The 15,253-nt window shown below is 42.0% G+C and overlaps 1 long non-coding RNA gene across 1 annotated transcript in view; it reads left to right on the top strand.

Annotated features, from left to right (window-relative positions):
- Positions 1-15,253, top strand: part of LOC105739444 — a 58,203-nt gene that overhangs the window by 832 nt on the left and 42,118 nt on the right. The window contains exons 2-4 of the long non-coding RNA XR_001115365.1: positions 2,299-2,512; positions 4,047-4,139; positions 8,970-9,006. This is a non-coding gene — a long non-coding RNA (uncharacterized LOC105739444). The remainder of the gene's footprint in view (positions 1-2,298; positions 2,513-4,046; positions 4,140-8,969; positions 9,007-15,253) is intronic.

The raw sequence follows: 15,253 nt of genomic DNA, 5'->3' as shown, positions 1-15,253 counted from the left end.
TATGTTAACTTTTCTAGTAGCCATATTAATAAAATTGCCAGATTTAGCAAATAAAAATATAGGACGCCTAGTTAAATTTGAATTTCAGATATAGAATGAATAATTTTTAAATATTATGTCCCAAGCAGGAATACATAAAATAAAAATGTAACTGGTTGTCCTGTATTTTATCTGGCAATGCTGCATATTTAAAAAGAAAAATAAAAGATGAAATTAACTTTAGTAGTATATTTAATCAAGTATATCGAGAACATGATCATTTCATCATAAAATCAATGTAGAAATTATTGATCTTTTACATTGTTATATATAAATCATTGATCTTTTTTTCTCTCCTCATACTAAATCTTAAGAATTCAGTGTGTTTCACAGGTTCTCGGGATTTGAAAAAAAAAAGGAATCCAGTGTGTATTTTACTGCACATTTCAATTTGGACTAGCCACACTTTTTATTTTTTAATATTTATTTATTCATTTATTTATTGGAGACACAGTCCCACTCTGTCGCCCAGGCTAGAGTGCAGTGGCACAATCATAGCTCGCCCTGAACTCCTAAGCTTAAGTGGGCCTCCTGCCTCAGCCTGCTGAGTAGCTAGGACTACAGGCACATGCCACCATGCCCAGCTAATTTTTTTATTTTTTTTTACTTTACAGAGACAAGGCATCCCTGTGTTGTCCAGCCTGGTCTCAGACTCCTGGGTTTAAGCAATCCTCCCACCTCAGCCTCCCAAAATGCTGAATTACAGACGTGACCCACTATGCCTGGCCAGACTCATTTTTTAAGTGCTCATAGCCACGTGTAGCTATTGGTTGTCTTATTGGACAGCACCATTCTTATGGCCTTTAAGAATTTGGGCTGCTAAACTTAACAATGCAAGATATTCCTTTTTAAAATAGTAGTGGCTTAGTGATAGAAACAGAACTAAGTGTATATTTTTACAATATAATGTGTTGGGTAAAGAATATTTAATAGTCACTATATTGTGAGTTGAAAATAAAGCTACAGAAAGGGAACCTAAACTTGCCACAGATTTTTAACAAGGAAATCTAAACATTTGCATAAAGCATAATAGACTTAAAAAAATTATGATAAAGATGTTATCACAGGACTTGTTTGTTTCTTTATACTTACTATTCACTATTCTTGCTTCCAGAAGATGGATGGTTATACCTTCAGCAATGTACTTAAATCCTTCTAACATCTTATGTGAAGTTATAGTTCTTATCTAGAACTAATTGAAAAAGAAAGCAAAGCTTCTTGAAAATAAACTCCTTTTTTGAGCGCTAAAATATTGTTTTAATACTTCAAAAGAAATGAAAACTTCTATGAGAAGAATGTTGCCCTGTGTCCAGACAAAACACGGTGAAGAAGTCTTATTTTAACATTTGAAAAATATCAGTTGGGCATCAGATAACATTCCTGAAAGGGACTGAAAACAATGCAGTAGACTATAAAAGAAACTGCACGTCCTTAGGAAGAAAAGAAACCATTTGTCATAGATGGCTTGTCCACATGCGCAAAGCAGAGAGCAACCTGAGATGGTGCCGTCTGGTTCCAGGTGCACTGTGATTACTATCTGAATGCCATTTCTATTTAAATTGCATTTTTTTTTTTTTTTTTTGAGACAGGGTCTCCTTCTCACCCAGGCTGGAGTGCAGTGGGGCGGTCTTGGCTCACTGCAGCCTCGACCTCCTGGGTCAGCAATCCTCTCACCTCAGCCTTCCAAGTGGCTGGGACTACAGCCACGCGCTGCTACACCCAGCTAATTTTTTTGTATTTTTGGTAGAGACAGGATTTTGCCATTTTGGCCAAGCTGGTCTCAAACTCCTGACCTCAAGTGATCCCCCCGCCTTGGCCTCCCAAAGTACTGGGATTATAGGTATGAGCCACCATGCCCAGCATTGTCCTGGCTCATTATGGGTATGAGCCACCATGCCCAAAATTTAAATTTTGTTTTTTAAAAGAGAAAGAGAGCTTAGAATCTGAATCAGTTACCTGAGGCCCTTTATCCTGCAATATTCTGAATTAGGATGTTCCTATTTTACACATTAAAAAATGTAAAACTGATTTACATGGTAGATAACCCTACAGTTCAGAGCTAGAACTTTAGATTAAATGCATTCATACCCTGGCAGATGTGGTAGCTTTTGCCTCCAAGATGGCACCCAATGAATGATCCCTGTACCAGGATTGGTCTATGTGACCAAAAGCATACAGCATTAGTGATGATACTTATATCACTTGGGTAATTACATTATAAAAGATGTCCATCGTGGGTATTCTCTTTCTCTTGCTCAGAGATAAGCAAGCTGTCAGGTTATAAGCAGCCCTTTGAGGGGTCCATGTGATGTCAAGGAATGAAGTCTCTAGCCAACATTTAATGAGGAACTGAGGCCCACCAACAATCTTCAGTGAGCTTGGAAGTAGCTCCTTCAGCATCAGTTGGGTGTTGAGATGACTACTGACAGCTTGACTGCAACTTCATGAGAGTCTTCTGAACAAGAACCACTCAGTTAAGTGGCTCCCAGATTCCTGATCCTCAGAAACTCTGAGAAATAATGAATGTTTGTTGTTTTAAAATGCTAAATTTTGAGGTATTACGTTATGTGGCGATAGATAACTAATATATAAATTATTTGAATCAAACAATAGGTTAAATTAAAGCTCAGAAGAATAAACATCTGTAATTCCTTAATTTGTTTTCCCTTCCATTCTACAGAATAGAATTTTACAGACGAACCTTGTAATTACTTGTGCAATAGGAGACAGTGTGTTGTATTGGTTAAGTGCATAGCCTCTGGATGTACAGTAGAAGAAAGACCAATATTCAATTGCTTTCTTCTTCAATTCCAAGCTTGTGAGCTTGAGCAAATTTTAAAAGTGTTTTAAGCCTCAGTTTCCTGGGATGGTAGTGCTTAGCTCCTAGCATATATTAACTACAAACTAAATATTAGCTATAATTATCAGTTTTACTTTGATTATTGACTCTAAATAAATACCTTAAGAACTTTATGTTCTCCACAGATTTGGATATGACGTTATGTAGGCTGGAGTAGTCAGCAATTACTTGCCTGAGGAAGGGAAGACCACCTCCTTTAAGAAAAGAATAGGCTGGGTGCGGTGGCTCATACTTGTAATTCCAGCATTTTGGGAGGTTGAGGAGGGCGGATCACCTGAGGTCAGGAGTTTGAGACTAGCCTAAGCAACATGGTGAAACCCTGTCTCTACTAAAAATACAAAAATTAGCCAAGTGTGGTGGCATGCTCCTGTAGTCCCAGCTACTTGGGAGGCTGAGGTGAGAGGATTGCCTGAGCCTGGGAGGTGGAGGTTGCAGTGAGCTGAGATCGCGCCACTGCACTCCAGCCCGGGCAACAGAGCAAAAGTCCATCTCAAAAAAAAAAAAAAAAAAAAAGAAGGAAAAGAGTAGAAGGCCCAAGGTTAGTCCAATATTATAGCTTCAGCATCAGAGTAGAGAATGATTCAGAGGGTCTGTCCAGTGTCTGCTGTAGATCCTGCAAATCCGTGTTTGGATGCTTCTGGTAAGGAGTGTATGGCAGATGCACCCAACAGATGCACTTGGCAGTGATAACTTATGCATACCTGAAGAATGACCCTATGCTCTAAGAAGAATGTGTGTTCAGAGCTCTGAGCTAAGGAATCTGAGAGTGGCCAACCCAGAGATTTCATTTCTTATCTATGATGAACTTCTGAACTGCTCCCACCCCAGCCCATCCTGTAGAATGCAGGCCCTACTAGGCGATCAAAGCCCTTCGTTTTAGGTTAAATGAAGGTTGCCTGGTGGAGGTTGCTAGAGGAAAGGTGTTAAGTAAAAATGTTATATAAAGTGCATGGTTTTGTTTGTTTGTTTTTGGTTTTTTGAGACAGAGTTTTTGCTCTTGTTGCCCAGGCTGGAGTGCAATGATGCAATCTTGGCTCACTGCAACCTCCGCCTCCTGGGTTCAAGTGATTCTCCTGTCTCAGTCTCCCAAGTGTCTGGGATTACAGGTGCCCAACACCAGGCCCGGCTAATTTTTTGTATTTAGTAGAGTCAGGGTTTCACCATGTTGGTCAGGCTGGTCTCAAACTCCTGACCTCAGGGGATCCACCCGGCTCAGCCTCCCAAAGTGCTGGGATTACAGGTATGAGCCACCATGCCTGGCCAACTGCATGCTTTTTACAAGGAGTTTTGGTTCTCCTGCCCAGCCCACTGCCACTGGACTGCCCTGTATTGTAAGTCCCCTCAATAAACCTTACCTCTCAGTTTCTGCTTCTAGGTCCCTTGTTCAGCCTCTTGAACATGGTGCCATCCCTACTGAAGTCAGTGGGGTCTGACATGACAATGGGAACTTGAACAAAATCTGAAATAGCTATTTTTTTTTCCTGCCAAAATCCTTGTAAGACATTATTTGCCTCAGCCCCAGAACATTGAATTATGACCCAAGAGTGGAGAAACAGAGAAGTCTGTCTATGTCATCAGACAACATCCCAAGTGGGATGTCATCACCCCAATGCATATTGGCATTTGGGCAGAGTAGAGCAGCGGCAGCCTAGCAAGACTTGGCACAATTCTGTTGAGTTGCACAATAGAATGAGAAATCACATTTCTGCTGTTATGCGATTCTGCATTTTAACTCCAGTTTGTTTGGCCTGGACAGATAGGTAACTAGCCGTGAAGACAATGGACCTTGAAACATTCTGCAGACTAGGAAAAGTATGTAATAAAATACTTTGAACAACTGTTTAAGGACTTAAATGTCCAGACTGTTTCTTTAGATGAGTGTAATTTCCAATGTGAAACCCCACAATTTGGCTTCAAGCGGTACAGGACAGTTTTTGAATTCCGCAGAAAAAATTTTGCGTTGCAACAAACTTGACCATCCTATTTGCGGTAGTAGAAGTGTAAATTCATTCCCTTCAGAGATACCTGCAAAAATGAAATGTGAAATATTCTGCGTGCATTTTAAAGACTGGTTATTGCATTCTAGAATAGATGGAAAAGACATTAGTGAGGGCCAATATAGAAATATGAGTTTTCCCAAAAGACTTTTATGTATATATGACATGGCAGGAAAATTGGGTCACTAGTGGTTTTTACTTCTTCATTCATTTGGCAAACATATGAATAGACTGATGTGTGCCAACCACTGTTCCGAGTTCTGGGAACTGAGGAAGGAAACAAGCTATCTATTCTCATGGAGCTCATATTTTACTTGGAGGATGGAGAGGCTGGCAATAAACTTGTACAAATAAATACAAATTTCAAGTAGTGGTAATTGCCAAGGTGAAAGAAAAGAGAGTAATGGTATAGAATGACAGTCATTGGGTAGCTGCTTTAGATGAATGGTAAGTGAACGTATTTCTGAGAAAGTGGTATCTGAGCTGAGAGGCAAAGGACGAGAAGGAATCTGTCATGTGAAGATCTGGGAAGCAGGTGTACTAAGCAGAAGAGCAGCAAGTACAAAGACTGTGAGGTAAGGGATGTGCTCGGGGTGCCTAAGTAACAGAGAGAAGACCAGCGTGACTAGAACATAGTGATCAAAGTGAGTAATGTTGGAACATAAGTCAGAGACATTGGCAGGAGGCCAGTTTTTATGGAAGCCAGATTGTCTAGTGCCTTGTAGGTAGTGGCAAGGAGTTTGGATTTTATTCTAGATGCAACACTACCAGAATATTTTTTTTCTTTTTTTTTTTTTTTATTTTGAGACAGGGTCTCACTGTCACCCAGGCTGGAGTGCAGTGGCATGATCTTGACTCTCTGCAACTTCTGCCTCCTGGGCTCAAGCGATCCTCACACTTTAGCCTCCCCAGAAGCCAGGACTACATGCACCACACCTGGCTAATTTTTGTATTTTTTGTAGAAATGGGATTTTGCCATGTTGCCCAGGCTGGTCTTGAACTCTGCCCACTTTGGCCTCCCAAAGTGCTAGGATTATAGGCGTGGGCCACCGTGCCTGGCCTATCAGAGTATTTTCAGGAAGGGAAAAGCATCAGGTCTTACTTCTAGCACAAAAGGAACATTCTGGCTGCTATATAGAGAAGGGACTGTGGAGGACAAGTATGAAAGCAGATTGACTGATTAGAAAGCATTGTAGCACTATAGGCAAGAGCTTATGATGGCCTGAATTAGAGTGGTAACTGTGGAAGAGATAAATGGATGAATTCAAAATAGTTTTGGAAGAAAAATGTGATATGATTTACTATTGGATGTGGGCATGAGGGAAGGAAATTAAGGATGACTCTTGGATTTTTAGCCTGAGCAACTTTATAGCTTTTCATGTTTGTTTTTGAAATGGGGAGATTTGGTGGGGTGGGGGTTTGGGAAATTAAGAGTTTTTTATTTTTATTTTTTGCTTTTTAAGAATTGTGGTAAAATACACATAACATAAAATTTACCATTTTATCCCCTCTTAAGGGCATTAAGTACATTCACATTGTGCAACCATCACCATCATCCATCTGTAGAGAACTCTTTTCATCTTGCAAAATTGAAACTCTGTACCTATTAAACAATAACTCCCCACTCCCCTCCTTACCCTAGCCCCTGAAAACCATTCTATAATACAGAAGTCTCTATGAATTTGACCACTCTCATAAAAGTGGAATCACATAGTATTTGTCCTTTTGTGACTCGCTTTTATTGTCACTTAGCATAATGTCTTCAAGGTTCATCCATGTTGTAGCATATGTCAGAATTTCCTTCTATTTTAAGACTGAATAATATGCCATTATATGTGTATACTACATTTTGTTTACCCATTCACCCACTGATGGACACTTGGGTTGCTTCCATCTTTTGCCTATTGTGACTAATGCTGCTGTGAACATGTATGTACAAGTATCTATTTGAGTACTTGCTTTTAATTCTTTGGGTATATACCCGGAAGTGGAATTGCTGGATCATGTGGTAATTCTATGTTTAATTTTTTTAAGGAAATCGCCATACTGTTTTCCCTGGCAGCTGTACCATTTTATATTCCCACCAACAGTGCACAAGAGTTCCTGTTTTTCCACGTCCTCGCCAATACTTGTTATTTTCTGTGGTTCTGTTGTTGTTTTGTTTGTTTGTTTTTGTTTTTTTAAGAAGCTATCCTAAAGGGTATAAAGTGGTATTTCATTGTGGTTTTATTTGCATTTCCCTAATGATTAATTATGTTGAGCATCTTTTCATGTGCTTATTGGCAATTTATGTATTTTCTTTGGAGAAATGTCTACTCAACTCTTTTGCCCATTTTAAAATCAGGGTTTTTGTTGTTGTTGTTGAATTGTAGGAGTTCTTTATATATTTGGGATATGAACCACTTATCAGATACATGATTTGCAAATATTTTCTCCCATTCCATGCCTTTTCACTATTGATTATATCCTTTTATGCACAGAAGTTTTACATTTTTGATGTAGCCCAATTTTTCTATTTTTTCTTTTGTTGCCTATGCAAGAGTTTTATTTTAAATGCAATTTTGGGATGTCTATTAGACATCCAAGTCAAAATGTCAAATAGACAGCTGGATATATGAGTCTGAAGGTCGTAAAAGACATCAGAATGAGATATAAATTAGGGAATCATCCACATATAGATGGTATTTAAGGCCGTGGGTCTGGACAGAATCACCCCGGAGAGAAGTCACATAGGAACACATAGGTTTCCCTAATACAGTCATCTTACAGTAAAATTCCATCGAAGGAGATCAGGAGGTCTTGGCTGAGTTAAATTTGGATAATATAAGTTATTAACTATGTTAATGTGTTCTTCTAAGCTAGATGCCAGGTTAAGGCGGAAATTAGGAGGTCCTGGGCAAGTTGGGCAAGTATCAATTTGCTTTGCTGTTGTATTATTACAAGAATAATACTAACAATAGCACATGACGTCATTTCATCCTCACAATAGCTCTATGCGATTGATATTCTTGTCTTCACTTTACAGACAAAGAAACAAAAGAGAAGTAAAGTAATTTACCCAGTTGCTATAGTTAGCATGTGGTAGGTCCATATTAGAGGCCTGGTCTGTCCGCATGATGGTTAATTTTATGAGATAGCAAGTAAAACATTATTTGTGTCTGTGTCTGTGAGGATGTGTCCAGAGAGGTTCACAAGCATTTGAATCAGTAGATGGAGCAAATAAGGTCCACCCTCACCAATGTGGGCAGGCATCATCCAATCCACTGAGGGCTCCTGCTCACATAGAACAAAAAGGCAGAGGGTGTGCCTATAGTTCCAGCTTCTTGGAAGGCGGTGGCAGGAAGATGGTTGAGCCCAAGAGTTTGAGGCCAGCCAGGGCAACATAGCAAGACCTTTCTCTTTAAAAAAAATTTTTTTTGGCCGGGCGTGGTGGCTCATGCCTGTAATCCCAGCACTTTGGGAGGCCAAGGCAGGCGGATCACGAGGTCAGGAGATCGAGACCATCCTAGCTAACATGGTGAAACCCCGTTTCTATCAGAAATACAAAAAATTAGATGGGCGTTGTGGCGGGTACCTGTAGTCCCTGCTACTCGGGAGGCTGAGGCAGGAGAATGGAGTGAACCCAGGAGGCGGAGATTGCAGTGAGTGGAGATCGCACCACTGCACTCCAGCCTGGGCAACAGATCGAGACTCCGTCTCAAAAAAAAAAAATTTTTTTTTAAGGCATAGGAAGGGCAAATTCTCTCATTCTCTCTCTTCTTGAGCTGGGACATCCATTTTCTCCTGCCTTCAGGAAATCAGAGCTCCTTGTTCTTGGATCTTCCGACTCTGGGACTTATACCTTACCCTTTTCCCCTCAGTCTCTCAGACTTGGACTGAATTACACCATCACGTTTCCTGGTTCTCCAGCTTGCAGATAGCATGACATGGGACTTCTTAGCTTCTGTAATCATATGAGCCAGTTCACATAGTAAATCTCCTCCTATTGATCTATACCTATATCTGTAATCCTATTAGTTGGGTTTCTTTGGAAAACCCTAATACCCCCTTATCCACAGTTTTGTTTTCTGCAGTTTTGGTTATCTACGGCCAACTGGGTAAACCAAATAGGTGAGTACAGTACAATAAAATATTTTGAGAGAGAGATGCACATTTGCATGGCTTCCATTACAGCATATTGTTATAATCATTCTATTTTATTATTAGCTATTGTTATTCTCTTATTCTGCATAATTTATAAATTAAATTTTATCTTAAGTACGTATGTATGTATGTATAGGAAAAAAGCTAGTATATATAGTGTTCAGTACTATCTGAGGTTTCAGGAATCCCCTGGGGTTGTTGGATTGTAGCCCCCTGCCTTCAAGCCTGCACTCTCAATTACTGATGCTACATCTTATTACCCTGGAAGATGAAATCTAGCCCTGAGCCCTTACCAACTGGCTGCATTAGATCATTGTAGATCTCCATGTCACTGCAGTCACATTTGTGTGTAGTGAGTGGTCCAGGAGAGATGGTGCTATTCCTGCCACCTTTGTTAGCCTGGCTTGCATTCTCTTCTGAACACTATGGGTCTTGTTAACACTGTGCCAGGTTCTCATACACCCCAAATAAAGAAAAAGAAAATAGATGGATACAGTATACATACTAGGCCCAACAGAAGTTATGCTTTTACTCCCTTTCCTCTTCAATTTAGATACTACTATGGTCCTTAGCTTCAGTCTATCTCAGTTCCTTCGTTGTCTTGTCATTCCGTTCACCTCTACTGCAAGGCCCTAAATCCAACCATTTGGTCACTGTACTCCTACCCTGGGTCACTGGAGGAAATCACACAACCATGTGAGTTGGTGTCTTGACACAATTACATTTCCAATCACAACTGGACCCTCAGCCCACTTGTTACTCTCTCAACCCATGTTTCCTTGCACCCGTCAACAGCCCCCTTCTCTCTTGTATCTTAAGTCAGCATCCTGGATTGAGAGTGAAGAGTGAAATGGTTTGACTTATTGTGAGCTTAGACTTTGCAAGACTAGTAAACAAAAGGACTGGGGTAGTGGCAAGAGTGTGAACGGGCTGGAGGGATCACAAGGTATAAACTGAAAGGGAAAGGAAATGATACCAGGTGAGAGCTGAAGGGTTGGGAGGAAAACAAAGGTCCTAGAGTGAGATGGAGCTGTTGTGACTGATGAGAGGCCCAGGGTGTGTCCTCAGCAGCAAGAGTGTGAAGTATAGGTGAAGGTCAATTACTGCAAGGCTAAGGTGTAGCACTATTCATCTTCCTGAGCACAAAAGTCACTAGCACCTTGGGCTGGGTGTCAGAGAGCTCACAGAATGTGGATAACCAACCAGGCAGATGTTGGTAACAGCAACCAGGAAGGCACAGCACAAACCTGAGCAGGTCTTTTATGTATGTGAAGGTGAAGGAGTTATGATTTAGAAATGGCAGTGGGAAGCAAGGAGAATGCTAAGAGCCTGCTCAGCTCTTGGCTTTCAAGATCTTGGGTAGTGCAAAATGAGTAGCCTTCATTTGAGAGACAGAGCCATGAGGCAAGTGGAGTACTCAGAAGGAAGCCAGATCTCTATCAAGGAAAGGAGATGGAGAGAACAACCAGGGATGTACTTGAAAGCGGAGAGTTGCTTGTCTACAATGGAATATGTGTTGCAGAGGACTCAGTCACAGGGAAGACAACTGCAGGAGGGTGAGCTGGAGGGCTCTGCAGGGGCAGGAGCACAGTGGGGCATTAGAATGGGAGTTTTAGATGAGAAGGATTACATTTGCAGTGCTGGAGGAAGATCATCTCAAGGTTCACAAAATCAAGCTTTAGAATTGTCTATGTCAACAGATGGAGGCATTGGGTGATAGTTCAAATCCCCATAATTTTTTATGATCCTTTCAGAAGTCTGTTAAATATAACCTTGGTGATAAGCTAAGTTACCTCAGCATAGCAAGCTTGGCTTGGTCTAAATCAGGGTAGAGGTGATTGCTGCTCAAAGGAAGTGAGAGAGACACCCAGCTCTGGATTGGAGAACATGCCTTTGACCTGGGTTTCAGCCTCCACAGGGCTTAGCCCCAGGGGAGCACTGGGCAAGTTGCTGAGGCCACAATCAGGAGTTTATAACCAGGCTAGACTAAGCCCACTGATGCAAGATTTTTTTTTTTTTTTTTTTTTTTTTTGAGACAGAGTCTCACTCTGTCACCTGGGCTAGAATGCAGTGGTGTGATCTTGGCTCACTGCAACCTCCGCCTCCCTGGTTCAAGTGATTCTCCTGCCTCAGTCTCTCAAGTAGCTGGGATTACAGGAACCTGCTACCATGCTCGGCTAAATTTTGTATTTTTTTAGTAGAGACAGGGTTTCACCGTGTTGGCCAGGCTGGCCTTGAGCTCCTGACCTCAAGTGATCCACCTGCCTCAGCCTCCCAAAGGGCTGGGATTACTGGCTTGAGCCACCATGCCCAGCCTGATGCATGAATTTGCATTCTTCATGCTCTTCATCTATGCTTCTGAAGACCTGGCACTTAGTCGACACTCAGCAAGTTTTTATTTTTTAACTTCTTTATGATTATAAAAGTAATATATGAAGCATTTGTAAAGTATGGAAATCTGGAAAAAATAAAACAGAAGTCATCTATAATCTGACCATCCAAACATACCTACTGTTAATACCTTAGCCTACTTTCTTTCTTTTTTTTTCTTTTTTTGAGACAGAGTCTTGCTCTGTTGCCTGGGCTGGAGTACAATGGCATGATCTCGGCTCACTGCAACCTCTGCCTCCCAGGTTCAAGCAGTTCTCCTGCCTCAGCCTCCCAAGTAGCTGGGCTTACAGGCATCCACCACCATGCCCTGCTAATTTTTGTATTTTTAGTAGAGATGGGGTTTCACCGTGTTGACCAGGCTGGTCTCAAACTCCTGATCTCATGTGATCTGCCCGCCTCAGCCTTCCAAAGTGCTAGGATTACAGGTGTGAGCCAATGCTTCTGGCCTTTTTTTTTTTTTTTTTTTTTTTTTTTGAGACAGTTTTGCTCTTTTTGCCCAGGCTGTAGTGCAGTAGTGTGATCTTGGCTCACTGCAACCAGGTTCAAGTGATTTTCCTGCCTCAGCTTTCTGAGTAGCTGGGACTACAGACAGGCGCCACCATGCCCAGCTAATTTTTTTTGTATTTTTAGTAGAGATGGGGGTTTCACCATATTGGCCAGGTTGGTCTCCAACTCCTGACTTTGGGTGATCTGCCCACATCGGCCTCCCGAAGTGTTGGGATTACAGGCATGAACCACTGTGCCCAGCTGAGCCTACTTTCTTCTGGTCTTTTTCTCATGCCTCCCCCCAACCACCCCAGCCCCCCACCATTACATACGTATATATGTTCATTTTTTTTTAAAGAGATGAAGTCTTGCTCTGTTGCCTAGGCTGGTAGGCTGATCTCAAACTCCTGGCTTCAGGTAATCCTCCTGTATTGGCCTCCCAAAGTGCTGTTGTTACAGGCATCACACCTGGCTATTTTTCACGCTTTTAAAACTCAGTTTATTCATTCATTTATTCACTCATTCTTTGGTTAATACTCATATACTGGTTTTATTTTATTATTTTATTATGTTATATTTTTAGCTATGGGGTCTCAGTCTGTGCCCGAGGCTGGAGTGCAGTGGCATGATCATGACTCTGCAACCCCGAACTCCTGGGCTCAAGGAATCCTCAACTCAGCCTCCCAAGAAGTTAGGATTACAGGCACATGCTACCACACCCTGCTAATTTTTTTAAATTAATTTTTTTCTTTATTTCTTTTTTTTTTGGTAGAACCAGTGTGTGTTAGGCCATTCTTGCATTACTATAAAGAAATACCTGAGACTGGGTAATTTATTAAGAAAAGAGGTTTAATTGACTCATGATTTCACAGGCCGTATAGGAAGTGTGGCACTAGGCATCTGCTCAGCTTCTAGGAAGGCCTCAGGGAGCTTTTACTCATGGTGGAAGGTGAAGGGGGAGCAGTTGTGTCACATGGTAAAGAGAGGAGCAAGGTGGGGGAAGGTGCCACACTCTTAAACAACCAGATTTCTCAAGAACTCACTTGTTATGGTGGGGACAGCTCCAAGCCATGAGGGATCTGCCCCCATGAGCAAAACACCTCCCAGCAGGCCCCACCTCCAACATTAGAGATTACATTTCCACATGCAATTTGGACAGAGATAAATATCCAGACTATATCATTTTGCCCCAGGCCCTCCTAAATCTCATGTCCTTCTCAAGTTGCAAAATACAATCATGCCTTCCCAAGAGTTCCCCAAAGTCTTAATTCATTCCAATGTTAACTCAAAAGCCCAAAATTCAAAGTCTCATCTGAGACAAGGCAAGTCTCTTCCATCTATGAGCCTATAAAATCAAAAACAAGCTATGTACTTCCAAGTTACAATGGGTGTATAGGCATTGGCTAAACATGCCTATTCCAAAAGAGAAATTGGCCAAAAGAAAGGGGCTACAAGCTCCATGCAAATTCAAAACCCAGCAGGGCAATTATTAAATTGTAAAGCTCCAAAGTAATCTTTGAATCCATGTCCCATATCCAGGGCTCACTGGTGCAAGAAGTGGGCTCCCAAGGCCTTGGGAAGCTCCGCCCCTGTAGTTTGCATAGTATAGCCTCCACAGCTGCTCTTATGGACTGGAGTTGAGTGCCTGTGGCTTTTCCAGGCACAGGGTGCAAGCTGCCAGTGGATCTACCATTCTCAGGTCTGGAGGGTGGTGACCCCCTTCTCACAGCTCTACCAGGCAGTTCCCCAGTGGAGACTGTGTGGGGCCTCCAAACCCACATTTCCCCTCCAAACTGCCCTAGTAGAAGTTCTCTGTGAGGGTTCCACCCCTGCAGCAGGCTTCTGCCTGGGCACCCTGGCTTTCTTGTACATCCTCTGAAATCTAGGTAGAGGCTGCCAAGCCTCCTTCACTCTTACAGTCTGCATGCCTGCATGCTTAACACCACACAGAAGCTGCTAAAGCATATGGCTTGTGCCCTTTGGAGCAGCAGCCTGAGCTGTACCTGAGGCCCCTTGAGCCACAGCTGGAGCTGGAACAGCCTGGATGCAGGGAGCACTGTCCCAAGGAGGCTGTGCAGAGCCATGGGGCCCTAAGCCTGGCCCACGAAAAGATTCTTCCTCCTAGATCTCTGGGCGTGTGCCTGTGATGGCAAGGGCTGCCCCTTAGATCTCTGAAATGCCTTCAAGGCCTTTTTCCCATTGTCTTAGCTATTAGTACCTGGCTCTTTTTTAGTTATTCAAATTTCTCTAGCAAGTGGTTGCTCCACAGCCTGCTTGAATTCCTCTATTGAAAATGCTTCTGCTTTCTCTATCACATGGCCAGGCTGCAAATTTTCCGAAGTTTTACACTCTGCTTCCCCTTTAAATGTAACTTCTAACTTTAAGTCATTTTTTTGCTCTCACATCTGAGTTAGGCTGTTAGATGCAGCCATGTCACTTCTTGAACACTTTGCTGCTTAGAAATTTCCTCTGCCAGATACCCTAGGTTTGAACTCTGAAGTTCAAACTTCCACAGTTCCCTACAGCATGAACAAAGTGCAGCCAAGTTCTTTGCTAGGCCATAATGAGGGTGGCCTTTGCTCCATTTCTAGGTTCCTCATTTCCATCTGAGACCTCGTCAGCCACACCTTCACTTTCCATATCACCATCAGCATTCTGGTTACAACCATTTGACCAGCCAAGTACTGTTCTAACTTCTGGGAATACAGAAGTGCTCCTCATGGAACTTACAGTCTAGTGGAGGAAGAAGGACAATAAATGCAACAAAGAAGTACATTAGTCAGGATATCAGAGAGTGATAAGTCCCATGGAGAAAAATGAAGCAGGGATGCATAAAGTTAGTTCAGAGAGAGAACAGGATACAATTTTAAATAATGTGGTCAGATAAGGGTTTATTAAGAAGGTGGCATTTGGGCCAAGACATGAAGGAAGTAAGAGAGCAAGCTATGTAGATAGCTGGGAAGAGCATTCCTAGGAAGAGGGAACAAGTATCTAATAGAGAGGCATGTCTAGTATGTTCAAAGAACAGCAAAGCCTTGGTAGCCTTAATGAAGAAAGCAATGCAGAGAGTAATAAGAGATGATGTCAGTGAGCTAAAGGAGGGCATGAAGATTAGAGTAGGGCCCTATAAACTGGGTGACCACTGTCAAATGAAATTAAGGCTGTTGAGGCAGAAATGATTTGATAAAAGTTTATTGGAAGCCAAATGTGAGGATGAACCCAGGAAAACACACCAACAAAGTTGAGAGTGTTCTGGAGTCTATTACAAGTTGGAAAGTTGGAAGAAAGGAGGGGGACTCTTCATACAGGAGTTGTCCTTTTTCACTGGAGGGTACAA

This window comes from Nomascus leucogenys, chromosome 2, assembly GCF_006542625.1.
Source record: "Nomascus leucogenys isolate Asia chromosome 2, Asia_NLE_v1, whole genome shotgun sequence".
Taxonomy (NCBI): domain Eukaryota; kingdom Metazoa; phylum Chordata; class Mammalia; order Primates; family Hylobatidae; genus Nomascus; species Nomascus leucogenys.
Note: the sequence above shows the minus strand (reverse complement) of the source record. Positions and strands in the feature narration are given on the sequence as shown.